The sequence below is a fragment of the Onychomys torridus genome, chromosome 4 (assembly GCF_903995425.1).
Source record: "Onychomys torridus chromosome 4, mOncTor1.1, whole genome shotgun sequence".
NCBI lineage: Eukaryota > Metazoa > Chordata > Mammalia > Rodentia > Cricetidae > Onychomys > Onychomys torridus.
Genome location: NC_050446.1, coordinates 76442431 through 76459876, shown reverse-complemented (window position 1 = coordinate 76459876; position 17446 = coordinate 76442431). Strand labels below are relative to the sequence as shown.

General features: G+C 45.1%; 1 protein-coding gene across 8 annotated transcripts in view; it reads left to right on the top strand.

The window, feature by feature from the left end:
• Prr5l (proline rich 5 like) overlaps window positions 1–17446 on the top strand; it is a 184719-nt gene that overhangs the window by 72106 nt on the left and 95167 nt on the right. The window lies entirely within an intron of this gene.

The window sequence follows — 17446 nt, the reverse complement described above, 5'->3', positions numbered from 1 at the left end:
AGACATGGGAGCACACCTGAGTTTACCCAGAATTCCTCTGGAAAAAACACATGTATTACCTCTTGGGGAGGAGTTATGGCTTCAGCACTCTGACCCACAAGGTGGTCAGGAGTAAGTACCTGTGAAGATTCCTTTCATAACTCTTTCTGCTTTGTTCCAAGAGGCCTCCTATCCTGCCAGTGGCAGAAAACGCTGTCTGGATGTGGTGGTGTGTGCCCCAGGTTGGTACTGGGAGAGTTTCTTAGAAGACGGGAATGGGTCAGGTAACAGAATGCATGCTCAGCAAAAGCTCTACACACAGGAGACATCCAGGAAGCGGCAGGTGACCATGAGGGCACAGGTGTCACTTGGAGACAGATTTTGCTTCCTCCAAGTCTAATTCCTCCTAGCCCTCCAGCTAGGGCTAGCTTAGACTGCTGCTTCAGTGAGTTTACAGTAGGAGTTGCATGTTTTGCAGTGAGGCTGTGTTTCTCTGGGGGGGGGGGGGTGGGGACTTGGATTCCTGAGCACAGCCAGTTCCAGGGAGGCAAAAGCCTGAAAGCAAGCTAGTGATCATTGATAGTGAAATTTGAGAATACTTCTCTTATGTTGTGAAATGATAGATAAATGGCTTTAAAATCATTTTATTAGTATCGCATGTATTTGTTTGTTTGTGCATTTGTGTGTATAAACACAAGTGTCTGTGTAAAGGATAGAAAGAAAAAGAGATTGAAACTGGGTATGGTGGCACATTCCTGTAATTACAGCACTTGGATGGCTGAGGCAGGAGGATAGTAAGTTTAACACTCACCTGGGTTCCATGTACAGCAAAACGTATCTCTCAAAAAAAACAAAAAGAGGGAAGGAGAAATGGAGGGAGGGTAAGAATAGAGAAAAGGAAAGAAAAAAAGAAAAGAAAAAAAAAGGGAAATTAGACCTATGCTCAGTGACCTAAAGGGTGTCCATGATATTTTCTGATGTGTCTCAACTACTCCAAGATAGTTGAAAGAGTAGGGCACAGGTCAAAACAAGCACTTCCTGCATCCATGCATCTCTTTTTGCTTTGGAAAAGCTAGCTATATTTCAATGGGAAATAGTACCTGTGGCCAAACTTGATGAACACCCCCCACACCCAAGGACCCACAGTGTGGCATAATGTCCTCTATCCTTTACACAGACACCTCACACACAGATGCATAAATGGCTGGATTATAGCTATTTTAGACTTTGTGTGACCCACGGCCTTTGTCATAATGATTTATCTTTGTACGTCTGATAGAAAGACTATTGCCTATTGGTGAAAATTTTAAGGCCACTCCACGTAGTTAAAAGGGGGGTTTATTTTGTGGGGTAACTACAAGTGAAGGGATAGAAAACAGGGTCTGGGAAAGGTGTGTTGCAGTCTGGCGGTGTTCTCTGGAGACCTCTGTTAGGTTTACCTCCAGCGTCCAAGGTCCAGGAACCAAGAGAGCCTTTGAATCTGGGTCTTCAGCATCCTCTCTCAGTCCTGCCTTGTAGGTGTAACCATTACCAAAGCCTCAATGGGGGTTGGAACTTCCAGGTCAAAGCTGGAATGGCTACTCACTACAATTGCCAATATACAGAAGAATAGATGTGACTGTGTTCCAATAAAGCTTTATTGATAAAAGCAGTCAGTGAGTCAGATTTAGCTTGCAGGCAGCTTTGAGAAGTCCTATGTGTATTATCTATGTGTTTAGGAAAGACTTCAAGTTGTTCATACTAATTACTTTGTGGAAAATAAAAATGGGGAGTGGCTTAGTTAAAGTTCTATTGTTGTGAAGAGACACCATGACCACAGCAACTCTTGTAAATGAAAACATTTAACTGGGGTGGCTCACTTAAAGTTCAGAGGTTCAGTCCATTATCATCATGGTGGGAAATGGTGGCATGCAGGCAGACATAGTGCTGGAGAAAGAGCTGAGAGTCCTACATCTTGCAGGCAACAGGAAGTGGTCTGAGTATCACACTGAGCAAAACTTGAGCATATGTAAGACCTCAAAGCCTGCCTCCATAGTGACACACTTCCTCCAACAAGGGCACACCTACTCCAATAATGACACTCCCTTTGGGGGCTCTTTTCTTTCAATCTACCAAAGGTAGTGATGGGATGATTATTGTCTCCTAACATTCCTGTTCTCTTTGATATGAAACGGAACATATCTATTGCTTTTGTAATGTCGTCTTTGAATCCCCAAAATGATGTGATTGAACAATTACATTTCTCAGCTGTAGAGAAATTCCTTTGCCAGTGGAATGGGAAAGTGTTGAATGGCTTTAAGGGGAGTTTGTTAACCACAAACTCCAGAAAACCTAGCCACTGCTGTAGTCTTGACCCAGTTTTAGAGGACAAGCACCTCAGTTGGTGACGCTGTTCAGTGAGGTTTCAGGTAGAGGAAGTATGTCATGGGGACTGGCTTTGAAAGTGTATAACCTTGTCCCACTTCCAGTGCACTCTCTCTACTTTGTGCTTGTGGTGGAAGATGTGAGCTCTCAGCTTCCTGCTCTGGCTACTGTGTCATGTCTGCAGCACCGCCATGTTTCCCTGCTCCCTTAACCCCCACAATGGACACTTATCTCCCTAGAACTGTAAACCAAAATAAACTCTTTCTCTGTAAGTTGCTTTTGGTTGTGGCATTTTATCACACAATGATATAGTCACAGCCACATGAATGATGCAGATAAACAGTGAGGAACATCCCATTGGTGTGTTACCTCCCATCAAGCCACATCTTGGGCTCTCTTGGTTGAGATTCCTGGGGTGTGAGGCAGATGTGGACAAACCAAGTAATTTCTCAAGACAGAGACTCTGATGGTGAAGGGACACCCTGACAGGAGGCTCGCTTAGCCTGCAGAGGTGAGGGCAGCTGCTCCTCTCTCTCTCTCTCTCTCTCTCTCTCTCTCTCTCTCTCTCTCTCACACACACACACACACACACACACACACACACACACACACACACACACACTGCTGTGGCACAGAAAGGAGACACATCCCAGCTCCAGGGTACATCTCAAGCCCTGTCATCCCCCAGTCTTATTTAGCAGTCACCAAGCAATGCCAGAGAGGATAGGTGACACATATCCCTTTTCTAAAATATTGTAGAAGGAACTGTTCTGTGCACGACTAAGGAGTAGAGGGGGCGAAATCTTGCTGTGGCTCAGAGTCTGTGCTTTATGGTTCACAGACATGAATTTGCAAACTTGGAGAAAGTTTATGAATACCTCCATCCCTTCCTTTCTCCTCTCACAATACTATGGTTATAATGGTGATGATGGTGATGATGTTGGATAACAATACTGGCTAGAGATGTAGCTCAATGGCAGAGGTTCTACTTAGCATCCTAGAGGAGCTAGGTTGGATCCTAAGAACAACAACACATAGGAATGGGCATCTCTTTCTGCAGGTTGTCATGGCAATCAGCTGAGTTGGTCTTCATCCAGCTCCTCTCATGGTGGATGCCACAATAGATAAGAGCCTTGTCAATGTTGGCATTTGCTGGCATGGCTTTCAGTGTGGGTATTACTGTCACATTCCTTTTGTCCTTTCCTCTTCACCTGTGTTGGGCCGGTCTCTCTCTTTAGCCTCACAGCACTTCGCCTTGTGGGCTTGGATACAAGCAAGCCGATTACTTAATGGTATGGTTTTCTCTGGGCTCAGCTCTTCACTAGTCTCCTGCTTCTGACTGTGCAAGGGATGCACAGTGCTCTCTAGGATGTACCCACAGAGTAACCAGCAGGCTACCAATTGTGGGGAATATAAAACACAAAGCCTGGGGTTTCCTGCCTCACCTCCCTTTTCTTCAGCCAACCTCTTCTGTCCACCCAGATGTCTTCTCTTAGAACTTCCAGACATTTCCATCTGCCTTGTCCATTGATAGATACAAGCCATTGCTTTGCACACTAAATGGTTGTTTGTGTGTTCTTCATGGCCCCAACATCTTAGAGAATTAAAAATTTGTCTTGTACATTTTCATGCACATAACCAATTAAAAGCTAGTAGTGAGTGCTAAATGCAAGATCAGGCTGTTGATCTAGTGCTAGCTATCTTTACATAGAAAGGACATTTAAATCAAGAAGTAGCGTACAGTTTAATCGCAGTATATAGAAGGTGGAGGCAGAATTGAGAGCTCAAGGCCAACTTGGGCTACACACTAAGACCATGTTCAAAACAGTAATGTTTTTAATACGACACTCACATAAGGTAGTATTGGTGTCCCTGCTGTGTGGTGAGCAGGGTTCAAAAAAGTGCTATTAGGAACCAATGCAGCTGAGAAGTGGTGGTGCACACCTTTAATCCCAGGACTCAGGAGGCAGAGGCAGGTGGATCTCTGTGAGTTCGAGGCCAGCCTGGTCTACAAAGCGAGTTCCAGGAAAGGCGCAAAGCTACACAGAGAAACCCTGTCTCAAAAATAACAAAAAAAAAAAAAAAAAAAAAAAAAAAAGAACCAATTCCCCCAGCTCCACTCAGAGTAAGTTCAGGGTAATATGCACTCTTCAGTGATGAATGGAAATTTAAAAAATTGCTATTCTATTTGCAACAAGTTGGGATTGGAAAAGATGGATCAATGGTTAAGAACACTGGCTGCTCTTCCAGTGGATCTAAGTTTAATTCCTAGGACCAAGAGGATAGCTGTAATCTATGTCCTCCTCAGGCACGAGACATACATGAGGTACACAGATGTACATGTAGGCAAAAGACCCACATATATAAAATGATAAAAAAAAAAAAATACTTTTAAAGAGTATTCTAAGAATGCAACAAGTTTTAAAAAAATGTTTCTAAATCCATCTAAGCTCACTGGCCCTCCTTGGCGTCTACTTCTCCAGCAGGCTGTGGCTCACCTGGAACTCCACCAGGGCCATGGAGAAGGGAAGCAGGAGGCCAGAGTTTCCTGTGGGGAAGTCCAGGCCTGAATGTCCTGTTTCCTTCTGCTCAATTGTTCATGGGAGGGAAGGCAAGCTGAGTGTTCTTTCTCCGGAACCCTGAGGTACCAGCTCTTTCCGAAGCAGGAATAATGAGCATATCTGCCTTCTATGGGTATGGGGTGAGGTGAGGTGCTGGGGCAGTGGTACATGTCTGAGTAATTTCCTTTGTGTCTGCTCAGTGGCAAGGTTTAGCTCACTGCTTCCTAAATTTTAAAAAAGATTATGTGTGTGTGTGTGTGTGTGTGTGTGTGTGTGTACATCTCTGTGTGTGCATGCTTGTGTGTATGTATGTATGTGTGATGTGTGTGTGTGTGTGTGTGTGTGTGTGTGTGTGTGTGTGTTAGGCTAGAAGAAGTTGGACTCCCTGCAGCTGGAGTTAAAGACGGTTGTGAGCTACCCAGTGTGGGTTCTAGGAAATGAACTCAGGTCCTTTGAAAGAGCAGCAAGTGTTAACTGCTGAGCTATCTCTTAGGCCTCACTTCCTAACATTTTTAAAGCTCTTACAAAAGAAAAACCAACACTTAATCTGCACAAAGCTTCATGGAGTAGTCCCAAGCAGCTTCCAGGTTTCTGAGCTCACACTTTTCTCTTGTAACCAGAAAAAGTCTCCCAGAGGCCTGAGCAAAGCAGAGGGGCAGGACCATCTCTACTCTGAAATCTGCAGCTGGCTTTTCTCCATCCCATGTGTGAGGATGCTAGAGGTCACTCCCAACTCTCTCCAGAACTCTGTCTCCTGAGTCAAAATGTGAATTCAAATATCTCCCAGTTCTATTTCCCAGACTGTTCTAGATGAACAGTCACTCTCTTAGAGTCAACATCATGACTTGTGGGTACGTGCTAGCACAAGACCTTCAGCACTGAGCTTCAAGATGCTAAGCCAGTCATGCAGCCTCCCTGTACCACAGAGTTCCCAGGAAGTCATGGATAATGCCAATTGGTGGAGCTGTTGTGGAGAAGAAATAACTGAATCCTCCAGAGGTGGCAGAACCACAGCTGGCCCATGGTTCCAAGGTAGCAACAAAGCATCTTCAGCTTGTAAAGGTACCTGTCTCCGACCGACCGGCTCCCTTCTGTGCTGCTGGGCCTTTAAAGGGCCCTACCTTGAAAAACAATTTCTTTCCTACTCCTTTATGATTTGGGGAGGCTTTCAATATGCCTGTGACTCAAGCTGAAAGAGAAAAGATAGAGCAATTTTGCCATTGTGTTGTAGTGACCATTTACCTTCCTTTATTCCTGACTCTTTCCCCTTTGAACCCAAGAAACCTTTGTACCCAGCGATTTCTCACCTTGCTTTTCCAAACAAAAGATCGTCCTGTTTTCCAAGGCCTCCCACCGCTGTGGTAGATACCACCCCCACATGTGCACACACTGCAGAAACAGCTGTGACCAGTTAATTTTAAAAATAATGTTCTTTGCCTTTTTACTGCACAAAGATAAATCAGAGCTTTCAAAAAGAACTTTACTAATCAGATAGGAGATGGGAAGCATACAGATAAACAGGCCTTTAGGGAGGGAGGTTCTGTGTCAAAATTAATAAATACTTAAGATAATAAGGAAAGTGAAAGCCCCAATTGGCTTACTGTTATAAGGGGAGAAAGGTCATTAACTTTCACACTGGAGCTTCAGACATGTATGTTAATCCCCTATCAGCATGCCACAAACATGACAAACAGACAAAACCCCTCTTTGCATCACCTCTCAGCTCTACCTCATGTCATCTTCTTCTCTACTTCAGTGATGACAGCTTATTTCCATCTGTATTCAGCCTTGGCATCTTCTCTTTCTCTCAGTATCCAAACTGGCACACCGAGATGGCATATTCCTCCTTTAAGACAGGCCTGGAGACCGGCTGTATTGCACCCACTGCCTCTACTGACCTGCTTCAAGTCACCAGCATCCTTGCCAGGCAACTGCAGTGGCTTCTCTGGGACTCCCCCTGTCTCAGTCCCTATTCCTTTTCTTACCAGCTCAAAGCCCTCCAGCAGCCCCAGTTCACAGCGCTTTTCATGGTCCTCTACCCTGAACTTTTGTGGCCCAGCAAAAGCTTTAGCAACCCAGGCACCTGGCACTCACTATTTTTCCACCCGGAATATTCTTCCCCTGGATTCTCAACCCCCTTGTCTTTATGCAATGCTGCCCTTTCAATGAGGCATGCTGGGATCACGTGATTAAAAATGATTAAACTCCCTCTCCTCATACTCAGAGTCCCCATTCCAGAACATGTTTCTCTTTTTCCATAATGACAAATGCCTTCCAACACTCCTGTCAATTATTTCATTCCTAGCCTGTCTTTCCCCACTTGAATACAGACTAGGAATTTTTTTCAATCTTTTTTTTTTTTTTTAAGTGTAGGGATGGATAATTTGTCTGCATGTATATCTGTGCATCGTGTGCATGTCTGATGACCTTGGAGGCCAGAAAAGGACATCAGATCCTCTAGAAATGGGGTTACAGATGTTGTAAGCTGCTGTGTGGATGCTGGGAATCAAACCAGTGTCCTCTGGAAGAGCAGCCTGTGCTCTTAACTGCGGAGTGACGTCTCCACCCCTGAGTGGGATTTTTGTTCCTTCTGGTCTGTTGTCTTTTTTGCTCTATTTGTGCATTTCTATCCAAGTCTGTGTACAATAGGCATTCAGTAAATATCTCCTGAAGAAATGAGTGCCTTTCATTGTCAGAATGTTTACAGGGTTTGGCTATGAAGTCTAAAAGGGCATTTTCTTTCACCCAAGGCTAACAGTGCCTCAGTGACAGGATTAGGGATAGTCTTAATTTCTGATTTTTGACTTTTCTGAATATTTTCTAATAGTCAAATTCTTTACCATCACATATAAGCATAAAAGAGTTGTAAAAAAAAAAAAAGCAGAAAATGTCACAGGAGATGTGTATGTTTGATCTTCTCTACTGACTCTTTCCTTTATAAAACCACTTTAAAAGCTGGATCTTGCCAGGCATAGTGGTGCACGCCTCTAATCCCAGTATTCAGGAGGCAGAAGCAGGCAGAGCTCTGTGAGTCTGAGGCCACTCTAGTCTGCAAAGTGAGTTCCAGGACAGCCAGGGCTGTTACACAGAGAAACCCTGTTTCGGAAAAACCAAAACTAAAAAATAAGAAAGCTGGCACTCAGGGCTAACCGTGGTGGTGTACCTCTTTAATTCTAGCAGAGGTGGAGGCAGGCAGATCTCTGTGAGTTCCAGGACAACCATGGCTACATAGTGAGACCTTGTTGAAGTGTGACCCTAATTAGTCTTAACAATAAAAACCTGGAGTCAGATATTAGGGCGAAAGCTGAGAGATCAGAAAAGCAGAGCAGCAGCCACTAGAAACTTCTTACTTCTATGAATCCTCAGCCCAAATGGGGGCCCGAAATCCTGTCTCCACCCACCTTATGTTCCTGTTTCCTCCTCCCTAGTGCTGGGATTAAAGGCATGCACTACCAGCTCTGTTTCTCTTCTTGACTGGTTCAATCTAGTGTAGCCCGGGATGACTTTGAACTCCTGACCTTTCTGCTTCCTCCTCCCAAGTGCTGGGATTAAAGGTGTGTGCCACCACTGCCTGGCCTCTATGGTTAACTAGTGTCCAGCTCTGCCCTCTGATCTCCAGGCAAGCTTTATTTGTCAGAACCCAAACAAAATATCATATAACACCTTGTCTTGTCTCAAAAAAATAATAATGAATAAAAAGATAGGTTCAGAGATGTAGCTTAGTGCTTACTTAGCTTGCATGAGGCCCTGGGTTTGATTCCCAGTACTGAATAAAACCAGTCTGTGATGTATGCCTATAATCCCAGAACTTGAAAGTAGAAGCAGAGGATCTGTTGTTCAAGACTATCCTCACTGCACAGCATCCTCAAGGTTAGTCTGGGCTACATGGGACCCTAACTCTAAAAATTAAAATTCAGCTGGATAGAAGTGGCTCACATCTTTAATCCCAGCACTTGGGAAGCAGAGGCAGGCAGATCTTCAAGTTTGAGGCCAGCCCGGTCTACAGAGGGAGTTTTAGGACAGCCAGGGCTACACGGAGAAATCCTGTCTCAAAAATCCAAAAAACCAAACAAACAAAAATTAAAATTAGTGGGGCGGTGGTGGTGCATGACTTTAATCCCAGCACTCGGGCAGAGTCAGAGTCAGGTGGATCTCTGTGAGTTCAATGCCCTCCTAGGCTACAGAGTGAGTTCCAGGAAAGGCACAAAGCTACACAAAGAAACCCTGTCTCAAAAACCAAAACCAAAAACAAAAACAAAAGTTAAATAAAACAAAAGCCTAAAGTTGTAAAGATTTAATTAAAATGTATAACATCATTTGTTGAGAACTAATTTATTAATACTTATTTACCCATATTGTCTTTGGAAAGCTGATTTGCTCATATGTTCCATGACTGTGTACTGTTTTGTACCAAGCACGGAGAGCTGTAGAAGCTGTTGGGGAGACAAGAATGAATGAAGTGGATCTGGGAGGATTCATGGTCAAATGTGATGGACCAATGAAGGATCACCCCATACCATTTCTTGATTCCCACAGGGAATAAAAGAAGAGAAAGAGGCCAGAGGTGGTAAAAGATCAACAGTGGGGTTGGCCAGAAAGCCAGGAGCGTGTTGTTCGGCAAGGGTCACAGACACAGATCTAATAGGGTGAGGGCTTGGTGGCAGATGCGCTTGTGTTGGAAGCCTGGCTTGCTATGACTGGGGTGGATTCCATTTTGCCTTCATTTTGACTGTGTGATGAAGATCATAGTGATGCTCACCCACGGTGTTTCTAGAGACCTGGTTCTATGATGCTGGGAGAGTCCTTTGCAATGCCAGGGCCTGCAGAACACTCCACAAACCTACAGAACGGTCACCTCCCCACTTGTATTGTCTTATGCCTAGGAGCAAAAGCACATCCAAAGGTTAGGGCAGGTGTTAGAGTAATTTCCTTAGTTTGGATCATCTGACTGTTCCTTATTCACAGCCTGTTGGTGGTACCCGTAGTTAGCTTTAAGGTGTCATAAATACTACTGAGCCTGTTATTTCCTATACACACAGAGGCAAAGAGAGGAATGCACTACTTAAAAGAGACGCCCTCTCATAACGAAAGTGGAGGTCAGGTGGGGTTTTTTTGAAAGCGAAAAAATGCAGAATGCTTGCTGCATGTGCCTATGAGGTGAAGCATTGGATGGTGGCAGTGATACCGCTGTGGCAAGTAGTTAGAAATGAGCTGGCACATCGCAGCACCAAGACACTGCTCCTAGTCTGACTCTTACCAGGCAGTGCAAAGGGGCAGTCTTATGGCGTTGCAAACACGGAGCTATGCACAAAACAGTTACAGCACTATTGCACGGGCTTCGCCAAGGCTAATGAAGTAGGTTTATAGATATGGGAGCCTCTAGAAATGGCTTGCTTCTGGGAATAGGCTAGTCCACTGGGGCAACAAGGTGACCTATGCAGTCTGGCTCCACAGACCCTGTTTTCAGCCACTGAACTATCAACAGTCTTCAAATACCTGACCTATTTTTAAGTAAAAGGAGCGTCTGTGTTATTACAATGGCTCTCTCATGATGACAGAAGCTAGGGCACGGACAGCAAGAATTTCAACGACAGGAAAGCCATTTGACAAGTGCATCATTGACCCTTGAGTGGGTGATTTCTGAAGAGTGCTGGGAAGGCAGCCAGGCTGCAAGGGTTTCCAGGAGTCAATGGAGGGGAGAACGGGTAGAAACACAATGTATATATCACTCCTGGGAGGTTGGCAATGGCAGATAAGAGGCCAATAGAATCACCACCGCAAGAAGCCGACCACATGGTTTGCTCCTTCCCTCTCCTGGGGTGGCGGGCAGACCTCGGGGATAAGGAAAAGTAAGTGGCTGGGGTTGGGGAGAAGAGGATGAAGATGCTTGAAGGGAGGGAGGGTGACTCAGATACCTGCGGTGGGATGGTGTTCAGCACGTTCACAGAAGGGTTTTTTCCTGTGGTTTGAAGGAGACATTTTAGGCTTTGTTCGATGATTCCCAAAAAGTCCAAGTTAGAATATTCTGGAGCCAGTGATTTGGATCGCCAGTGGTCTGGACTCATGATGCCATGGAGTACACATTCTCCTGGTGTGGCTGGTCTGTCATTCATTTGTTAGGTATGATCCCACTGCTGCTGTCTTACAGATAGGTGGTCTTGGGTGAATAAGTCACTTCATGTCTCTGAGTGTGTTTCCAGATAAAGTGGCAGATTTGACCCAAGGATCAATGGCACCCCTGGCAGTTGCCACGGTCCCAACTTGCAATGTGAATGGAAGGGAGTTTACTGTTCCTTAGTGTGGAATTTTTGTCTTAGAATGAGAGAGAGGCCATAATGATGTACCTTGATGCTAGAGAGAGAGGTGATTTGATCAAAAATTAACAATCTGCATTGCATTTATAAATGTGTGTGCTTACCAAATTTTGTTGCTTTGCAGTCTGAAGTCTAAGGTTGTTGTTCTCAATAGTATAAAAATCTTATGTCCTTGGAGTTGTTGAGATGGCTCAGCAGGGAAATCAACTTTCTGCCAACCTGATGACCTAGGTGATCCCTGGAACCCACATGATGGAAGGAGAAAACAGATTCCTGCAAATTGTCCTCTCCCCTGCACAAGTATGCTGTGATATGTGTGCCTCCTTTCTATGAAAAATAAAGTTAACATAAAAATTGTTTTTAAACTTAGGTCCTTAAAAAAGATAAATTAAAAAAATGTATGTGTGTGAGAGTTTTGCCTGTATGTATGTATGTATGTATGTATGTATGTATGTATGTATGTATGCACATCGTGTGCCTGCCTGGTGCTCTCAGATTCCAGAAGAAGGCTTCAGATTCCCTGGAACTGGGAACTAAACCCAGGTCCTCTGCAAATACAGTGCTTTTAACTGCTCAGCCATCTTTCCAGCCCTGAATCTTATGCCCTTTACCAGCCACATCCATATGTTAGTCTCAGAGAAATCATGAACTACCACAAGCTCATTACTGCAGAGCAGTGAATTGTTGTTCTTTGATTGCACAAGCCCACTTCTTATTAGTGGGATTTCTGGTCTCCCTCTATGCCCAGTTCTCAGGAAGGAGAATCAGGCAATGGTCTGTGTCACTAGCCATCCACTATTAGCAGTATTTAGGAAGCATATTTTTCTGTAATGACCAGAGCTATAAAATTCAAGTCAGCTTAGACTGGCAGCCGTGTCCAGCTTTTTGATTGTCATCGACAGAGTTCTCTCTCAAGAATGGAGTCAATAAGGTACAAAAACAAAATTGCAAAAAAATCTGATGCCTTTTAAAGTAAGTTTATGATGTTTTTTTTGTGTGTGTGTGTTGGGCCCCATTTGTAGATGTCCTTGGCTATGTGTGGCTACATGCCACCCACAGGCTGCAGATTACCCATGCCTGGTAGAGTGCCTGCTATGGGAAGGCACCAAACAGGAAAATGAGGAGCTTAGATATCTCTTGTGTTGATCAAAGCCTGTGCCCACAATCAAAACACAGAGCAAGAGTCTGTGACAAGTATCTGACTATCTAGGGTGTAGCCATTTGAAACATAGCTTGAGGGGTGTGGAGGGATGTGGTTACTGGGGACTAATGGGCTGAAAAGGTGAAAGGTCTCATTGGACACTCTAGGAAACGCTACATAAATTATGCTTGTGTATTGAGTGTGCATGCAAGGGTCAGGGGAGGATGATCACTGTCTTATTCTCTAGACACTTGGTCTCTCAGTGAACCTGGAACTAGGCTCCAGCTGGAAAGCTCCAGCAATCCTCCTGTCTCTGCCCCCACAGCACTGGGGTTACAGGCTCTCATATAGCTACACCCAGATTTTCATATGGATGCTGAGATCCAGACTCAGGTCTTCATCCTGGCACAACAAGTGCTGTCTCACCAAGCTATCTCTCAAGTCCAAGTTATGCTTCATCCTCTGTGCATGGTGTCGCTCTAAACACTGGTTCATAAGTGGTACAGTAGCACCCCTATTCTCCGTGTGTGTGTGTGTGTGTGTGTGTGTGTGTGTGTGTGTGTGTGTGTCTGTCTGTCTGTGTGTCTGTGTGTATCTGTGTCTGTCTCTCTCTGTCAGCCTTTCTCTGTCTCTGCTGTCACTGTCTCTGTCTCTGTAAATATGAAATCTAGCAGTCTTTTCCCAAGTTAGACATTAAAGAGATGTGCAGAAAGATATTTTATTTTGGAAAGTATAATTATATTCTCATAAAAATATTATTTGTTTTTATTATTTTAAATAAATTAATAAATTATTATCAAATAATTTTCTCTACCACCTGGGTGTAACTGTGATAGAATATGTATTTGTCATGGGTAAAGCCCTGGGTTTCATCCTTGGCAACAAAACAACACATAAGAAGTTTGTTGTTTATGTTAGTTCCTGATATGTTTAGTAACAACAGATACAACTTGGAAAAACTAAAGCCTTCAGAAATCATCATTTTTAAGGAGTTCTTTTTACTAGAGGGAAGTGATCGTATTTGTTTATTTTGTGGGTGAACCAACAGAGGCTCCCATGGACTGGAACTCCACAGGCTTCCGATGGCGTGAACTAACACGTGTACTTGTATCTGCTTCCTTTTCTCCTCTATGGGAGTTTGAGAACAGCAGGATCTGGATTCTGTGGGGTGTTTGGAGCTCTCTAAGATGGCAATGCTGCTGGAATGGCTATCACCATTCACACAGAAACCAGCTGCTCATTTCCCAAGGGGAACGGACAGAGGGAACCACACAAGGCAGGATGGGATAAAGTGACCACTGAGGTTCTTCTTGTGGCTGAGATATCCAATAGAGTTGTTCCTTTCCAAATCCACAGTCACTGGGCTGAGGTCATGGGGAATAGATAGATAAAGTGGGTGTGAGGAGGCAGGAGATGCCACTGTCAGTCTGTAAGCCACTGGGGGAGTCCCTGAAATTCTCACCCCATGCATTAGAAGAGGAGCAGGCCACCATCTCCAGTGTGCTGAGGGCTTGCTCAAGCAAGGTGTGCAGGAGGGCAGGGTGGGAATGGGCATAGCTGGTTCTCACTCCTGTACTCTGACTCACTGAAACTGATCCCTCCCTTCCCTTGGGGGGCCCCTGTCCTCCTCTCTCAGCTCCACAGTTCTGATGTGACTCCCTCCCACTTGTCTTTTAAAATTCAGCTTGTAAAGGGATGATGGGATGCCTGACTGTTCACGATCTCACATGTCACCCTGGGAAAAGAAAGAAGGAGGTACCTGGGTCAGAGCCTTGACCCCCAAGGAACACTCCTTTAAGGCAGGGCATTTTAGATGCTGGACGAAAAGAATGGATGTAGTCAGTGAAGGCTGTCTTTCTAGTGCTTCTCAAGCCATATCTGTGGCTTAAAATCAGTCCTATCCCTCTCTCTCTTCCTCTCTACCCACCTTCCCTCTGCATTCCTGCTCTCCCTTCCTCATACTGTAAAAGGCTAAGTGTGCTCTGTCATGTCCCAGGCACTGTCTTGGCATTGGGAACCAGAGATAAATCACACGGTGTGAGGGGAATGGAGACAAGCAGGTAACCTGATGATTGCAACAGGCTAAGGGACATACTGAACAGAGAGGGCAGCCTGAGGTGGAGGTAGAAATGGGGACAATGTTTTTCCCTAGATCTGGGAGTAAGAGTATGGTGTGTGTGTGTGTGTGTGTGTGTGTGTGTGTGTGTGTGTGTGTGTGTGTGAAGGCCAGAGATCAACCTTAGGTATTGTACCTTAGGTGCAGTCCACCTTATTTTTTGAACGGGATCTGTCACTGCCCCGAGACTCTATTATTAGGCTAGGATTGCTGGCCAGGAAGCCCCAAAATTCTCCTGTCTCCAGTCAGTCCAAAGAATGCAAGGAAGGACCACCAAACCACCAAACCTGGCTTTTTTTTAAAACAAGGATTCTGAGAATTGAACTCAGGTCCTCGGGCTCACTTGGCGAGAGCTTTACCTATTGAGCCATCTAGGGGTGGTGGTGGCGGCGGCGGTAAGAGATTAAAGCGCTCCAGGCTCAAGAGAGTCCATAACGTACCCAGGATCTGGTGAGTGGTGCGGTGCCACAGGCAGCACAGTTTGGATAGTGCCTCCTTTCTCAAACACCAGCCAGAGTGACAAAGCAAAGCAGGGAGAGGAGAAACAGGGAATGGAATGTGAACGTGGTCGGTCCGGCCGTTCCTGTTGGCATACCAGGAAATAGAAAAAATTCAAGTTGTGGACCAAGACTGGTTCTTCTAGGTGCCTCTACTTACATTCCTGTTCTGAGTTATGTAGCTTCTATATAGGCACACATGTCACACATTAGGACTCCTATCAAGGTACCAGTCTCTGGGGCTGGACTGCCTGTTTCAGGCTGGGTTTGCAAGATACTCAGCTCAGGACCTCTTTCTGCCCTCGCTGGGGTTGAAGCTCCCCACTGCTTCCTTTGAACTTTGGCTCCTGCTGCAAACAAATGACCCAACTCCGGTGTGCCCTGTCTCCCCCACCCACCCCCACGTCCTCTGTTGCAGTTTTGAAAGAGCAGGCATTGTTGTGGGGAAAGTCTCCTGCACAGGAGGGAGGGGGCTCAGCTCCTGGATCAGCAAGGAACCCACCTCTGTCAAATGCACTGGACAGAGGGAGTTGGTCCCCTCACAGCCAGTTTGTCTCCATTTGCCTGACCCTGGCTGACAGTGAAATCTTCTTGCATCTGCTAGACCCAAGGAAAGCAACCTCATGCAAACAAAAAAAAAAAACACCCAATTGGTTATAAGCTTATAGAAAGGCCAATAGGATCCCATCTAGCTAGGAACTCTACATTGGACAGTGATTAATCCACCTAGTTGTACAGCTTGGGAACTTTCTAGACCATACCTTTCAGAGACCACGTTCAGCCATGTTTCCCATCTCTCCATTGCCTCTGCCCCTTGCTTCTCTCAAAGTCTCTGCCACTGGACAGAAAGAATGAATTTAGTGAAGAAGAGAAAAGCAGCAGTTTGAGGCTAAAGTGCATCTTTTCAAATCCCGGCTCCCCCACTGAATTAGAGGCTAAAGTAATTATTTTCTGTGCCACTCGGTTTCCCAGCCTGTAATGATAGAACTCTACTTGTTTCTGGGGAACAGCTGTGGGGAAGGAGCTCTCTGAACTTCTTAAAGTGTGCCACTCAGTAAGTGCTCAATAAATTTTAGCTATTGTCATTAGCAAGCATGACAAAACGGGCCACCACACACACACACACACACACACACACACACACACACACACAATTTTAATTATGCAAGCTACAATACGGGCTTTTGGAAAGGGCGGTTCATGTAGTACAAGCTGGCCTCTGACTCAACGTGGAACCCAGAATGAACTTAAACTCCTGGTCCTCTGGCCTCCAGCCCCAGAATGCTAGGATTATAGGCATACACCACCATGCTCGGTACAAGCTAAAATCTGACCAGGGTTAGTTAGTGCACTGAGCAGACGTGACCAGCAAAGAACCTTTTCATGGTACCACAAGTCCTGGTGGCTTGTGAGGTGCCAAAGGCTCAGCTGGTCTGTTTGGAGGCCTGGTGCTTCTTGCTAGAGGTGTGATGTTGAGCAACTGATAAGTCTAAACCATAATTAACTTCCTTCTCTCTTTTCCTCTCCTAACTTTTTTAAAATGATCACTCACTGAGCACCTATCCCATGCTATCTCCCATTTCAGTTTCATTGCTGTGTGTGTGACATGGGCCTTGAGGATTCAACAGTTACTGACTGTGGAAGCACAGAGTAGGAGTGGGGTGGGGTGGGGTGAGATGCTGAGCTGGGGGTGGCATCTCATGTGCACTCAGATGTCCTTAGATCACACCATGGCCGGACTTAGGCTTTCCCAGAATGCAGCTGCTTGGTTCTTAGGAAGAGGAGCCTAAGCAGGACAAGGGGGAGATTGTTCAAGGTTACTCATTCTGCTTCTGCAGGGGAAAGCAAAGCAGGACTATTTCTTCCTCTGTAAATTTCTGATACTATCAGCAGACTAGTCATCCAAGAAATTAAAACGCAGAAAGCAGGGGCTACCAAGTAGACTCAATTAAGATCTCTCCTTGATCTTGTACCCTCCTCAGCCCTCACAAGGTGCATTTGACTGACGGAATTCTTTTGTCTTGGACAACGCTTTTCCCTCTCTGCTCTGCTGAATGCTTTTTCTTTAAGCTGTTAAGAGTGTTCCAAGCCCAGAAATTAAACTGTTGAATGTTACTTTTCTGAAGACCACCTCCAAGGTCTTAATATTCTAATGTGTACTATATGCAGTCTCTCTCTCTCTCTCTCTCTCTCTCTCTCTCTCTCTCTCTCCTCCCCACTCTCTCCCAGCTCTCTTATCTAGGCTGACCTGCAACTTGCCATGTATCTGGAGATGAAAATTTCCTACCTCCATCTTCCTGTTTCTGATGTTACAGACATGCACCCCTCATACGGGGTTTATTCAGTTCTGGAGACTGAACCCAGGCTTTGTATATGCCAGGCAAGCACTGTACCAACTGAGCTACATCACCAGCAGTATTCAGGATTTCTGAGAATTATTTAAGTATCTTGTTCCAGTAACAGTGGCAAAATCT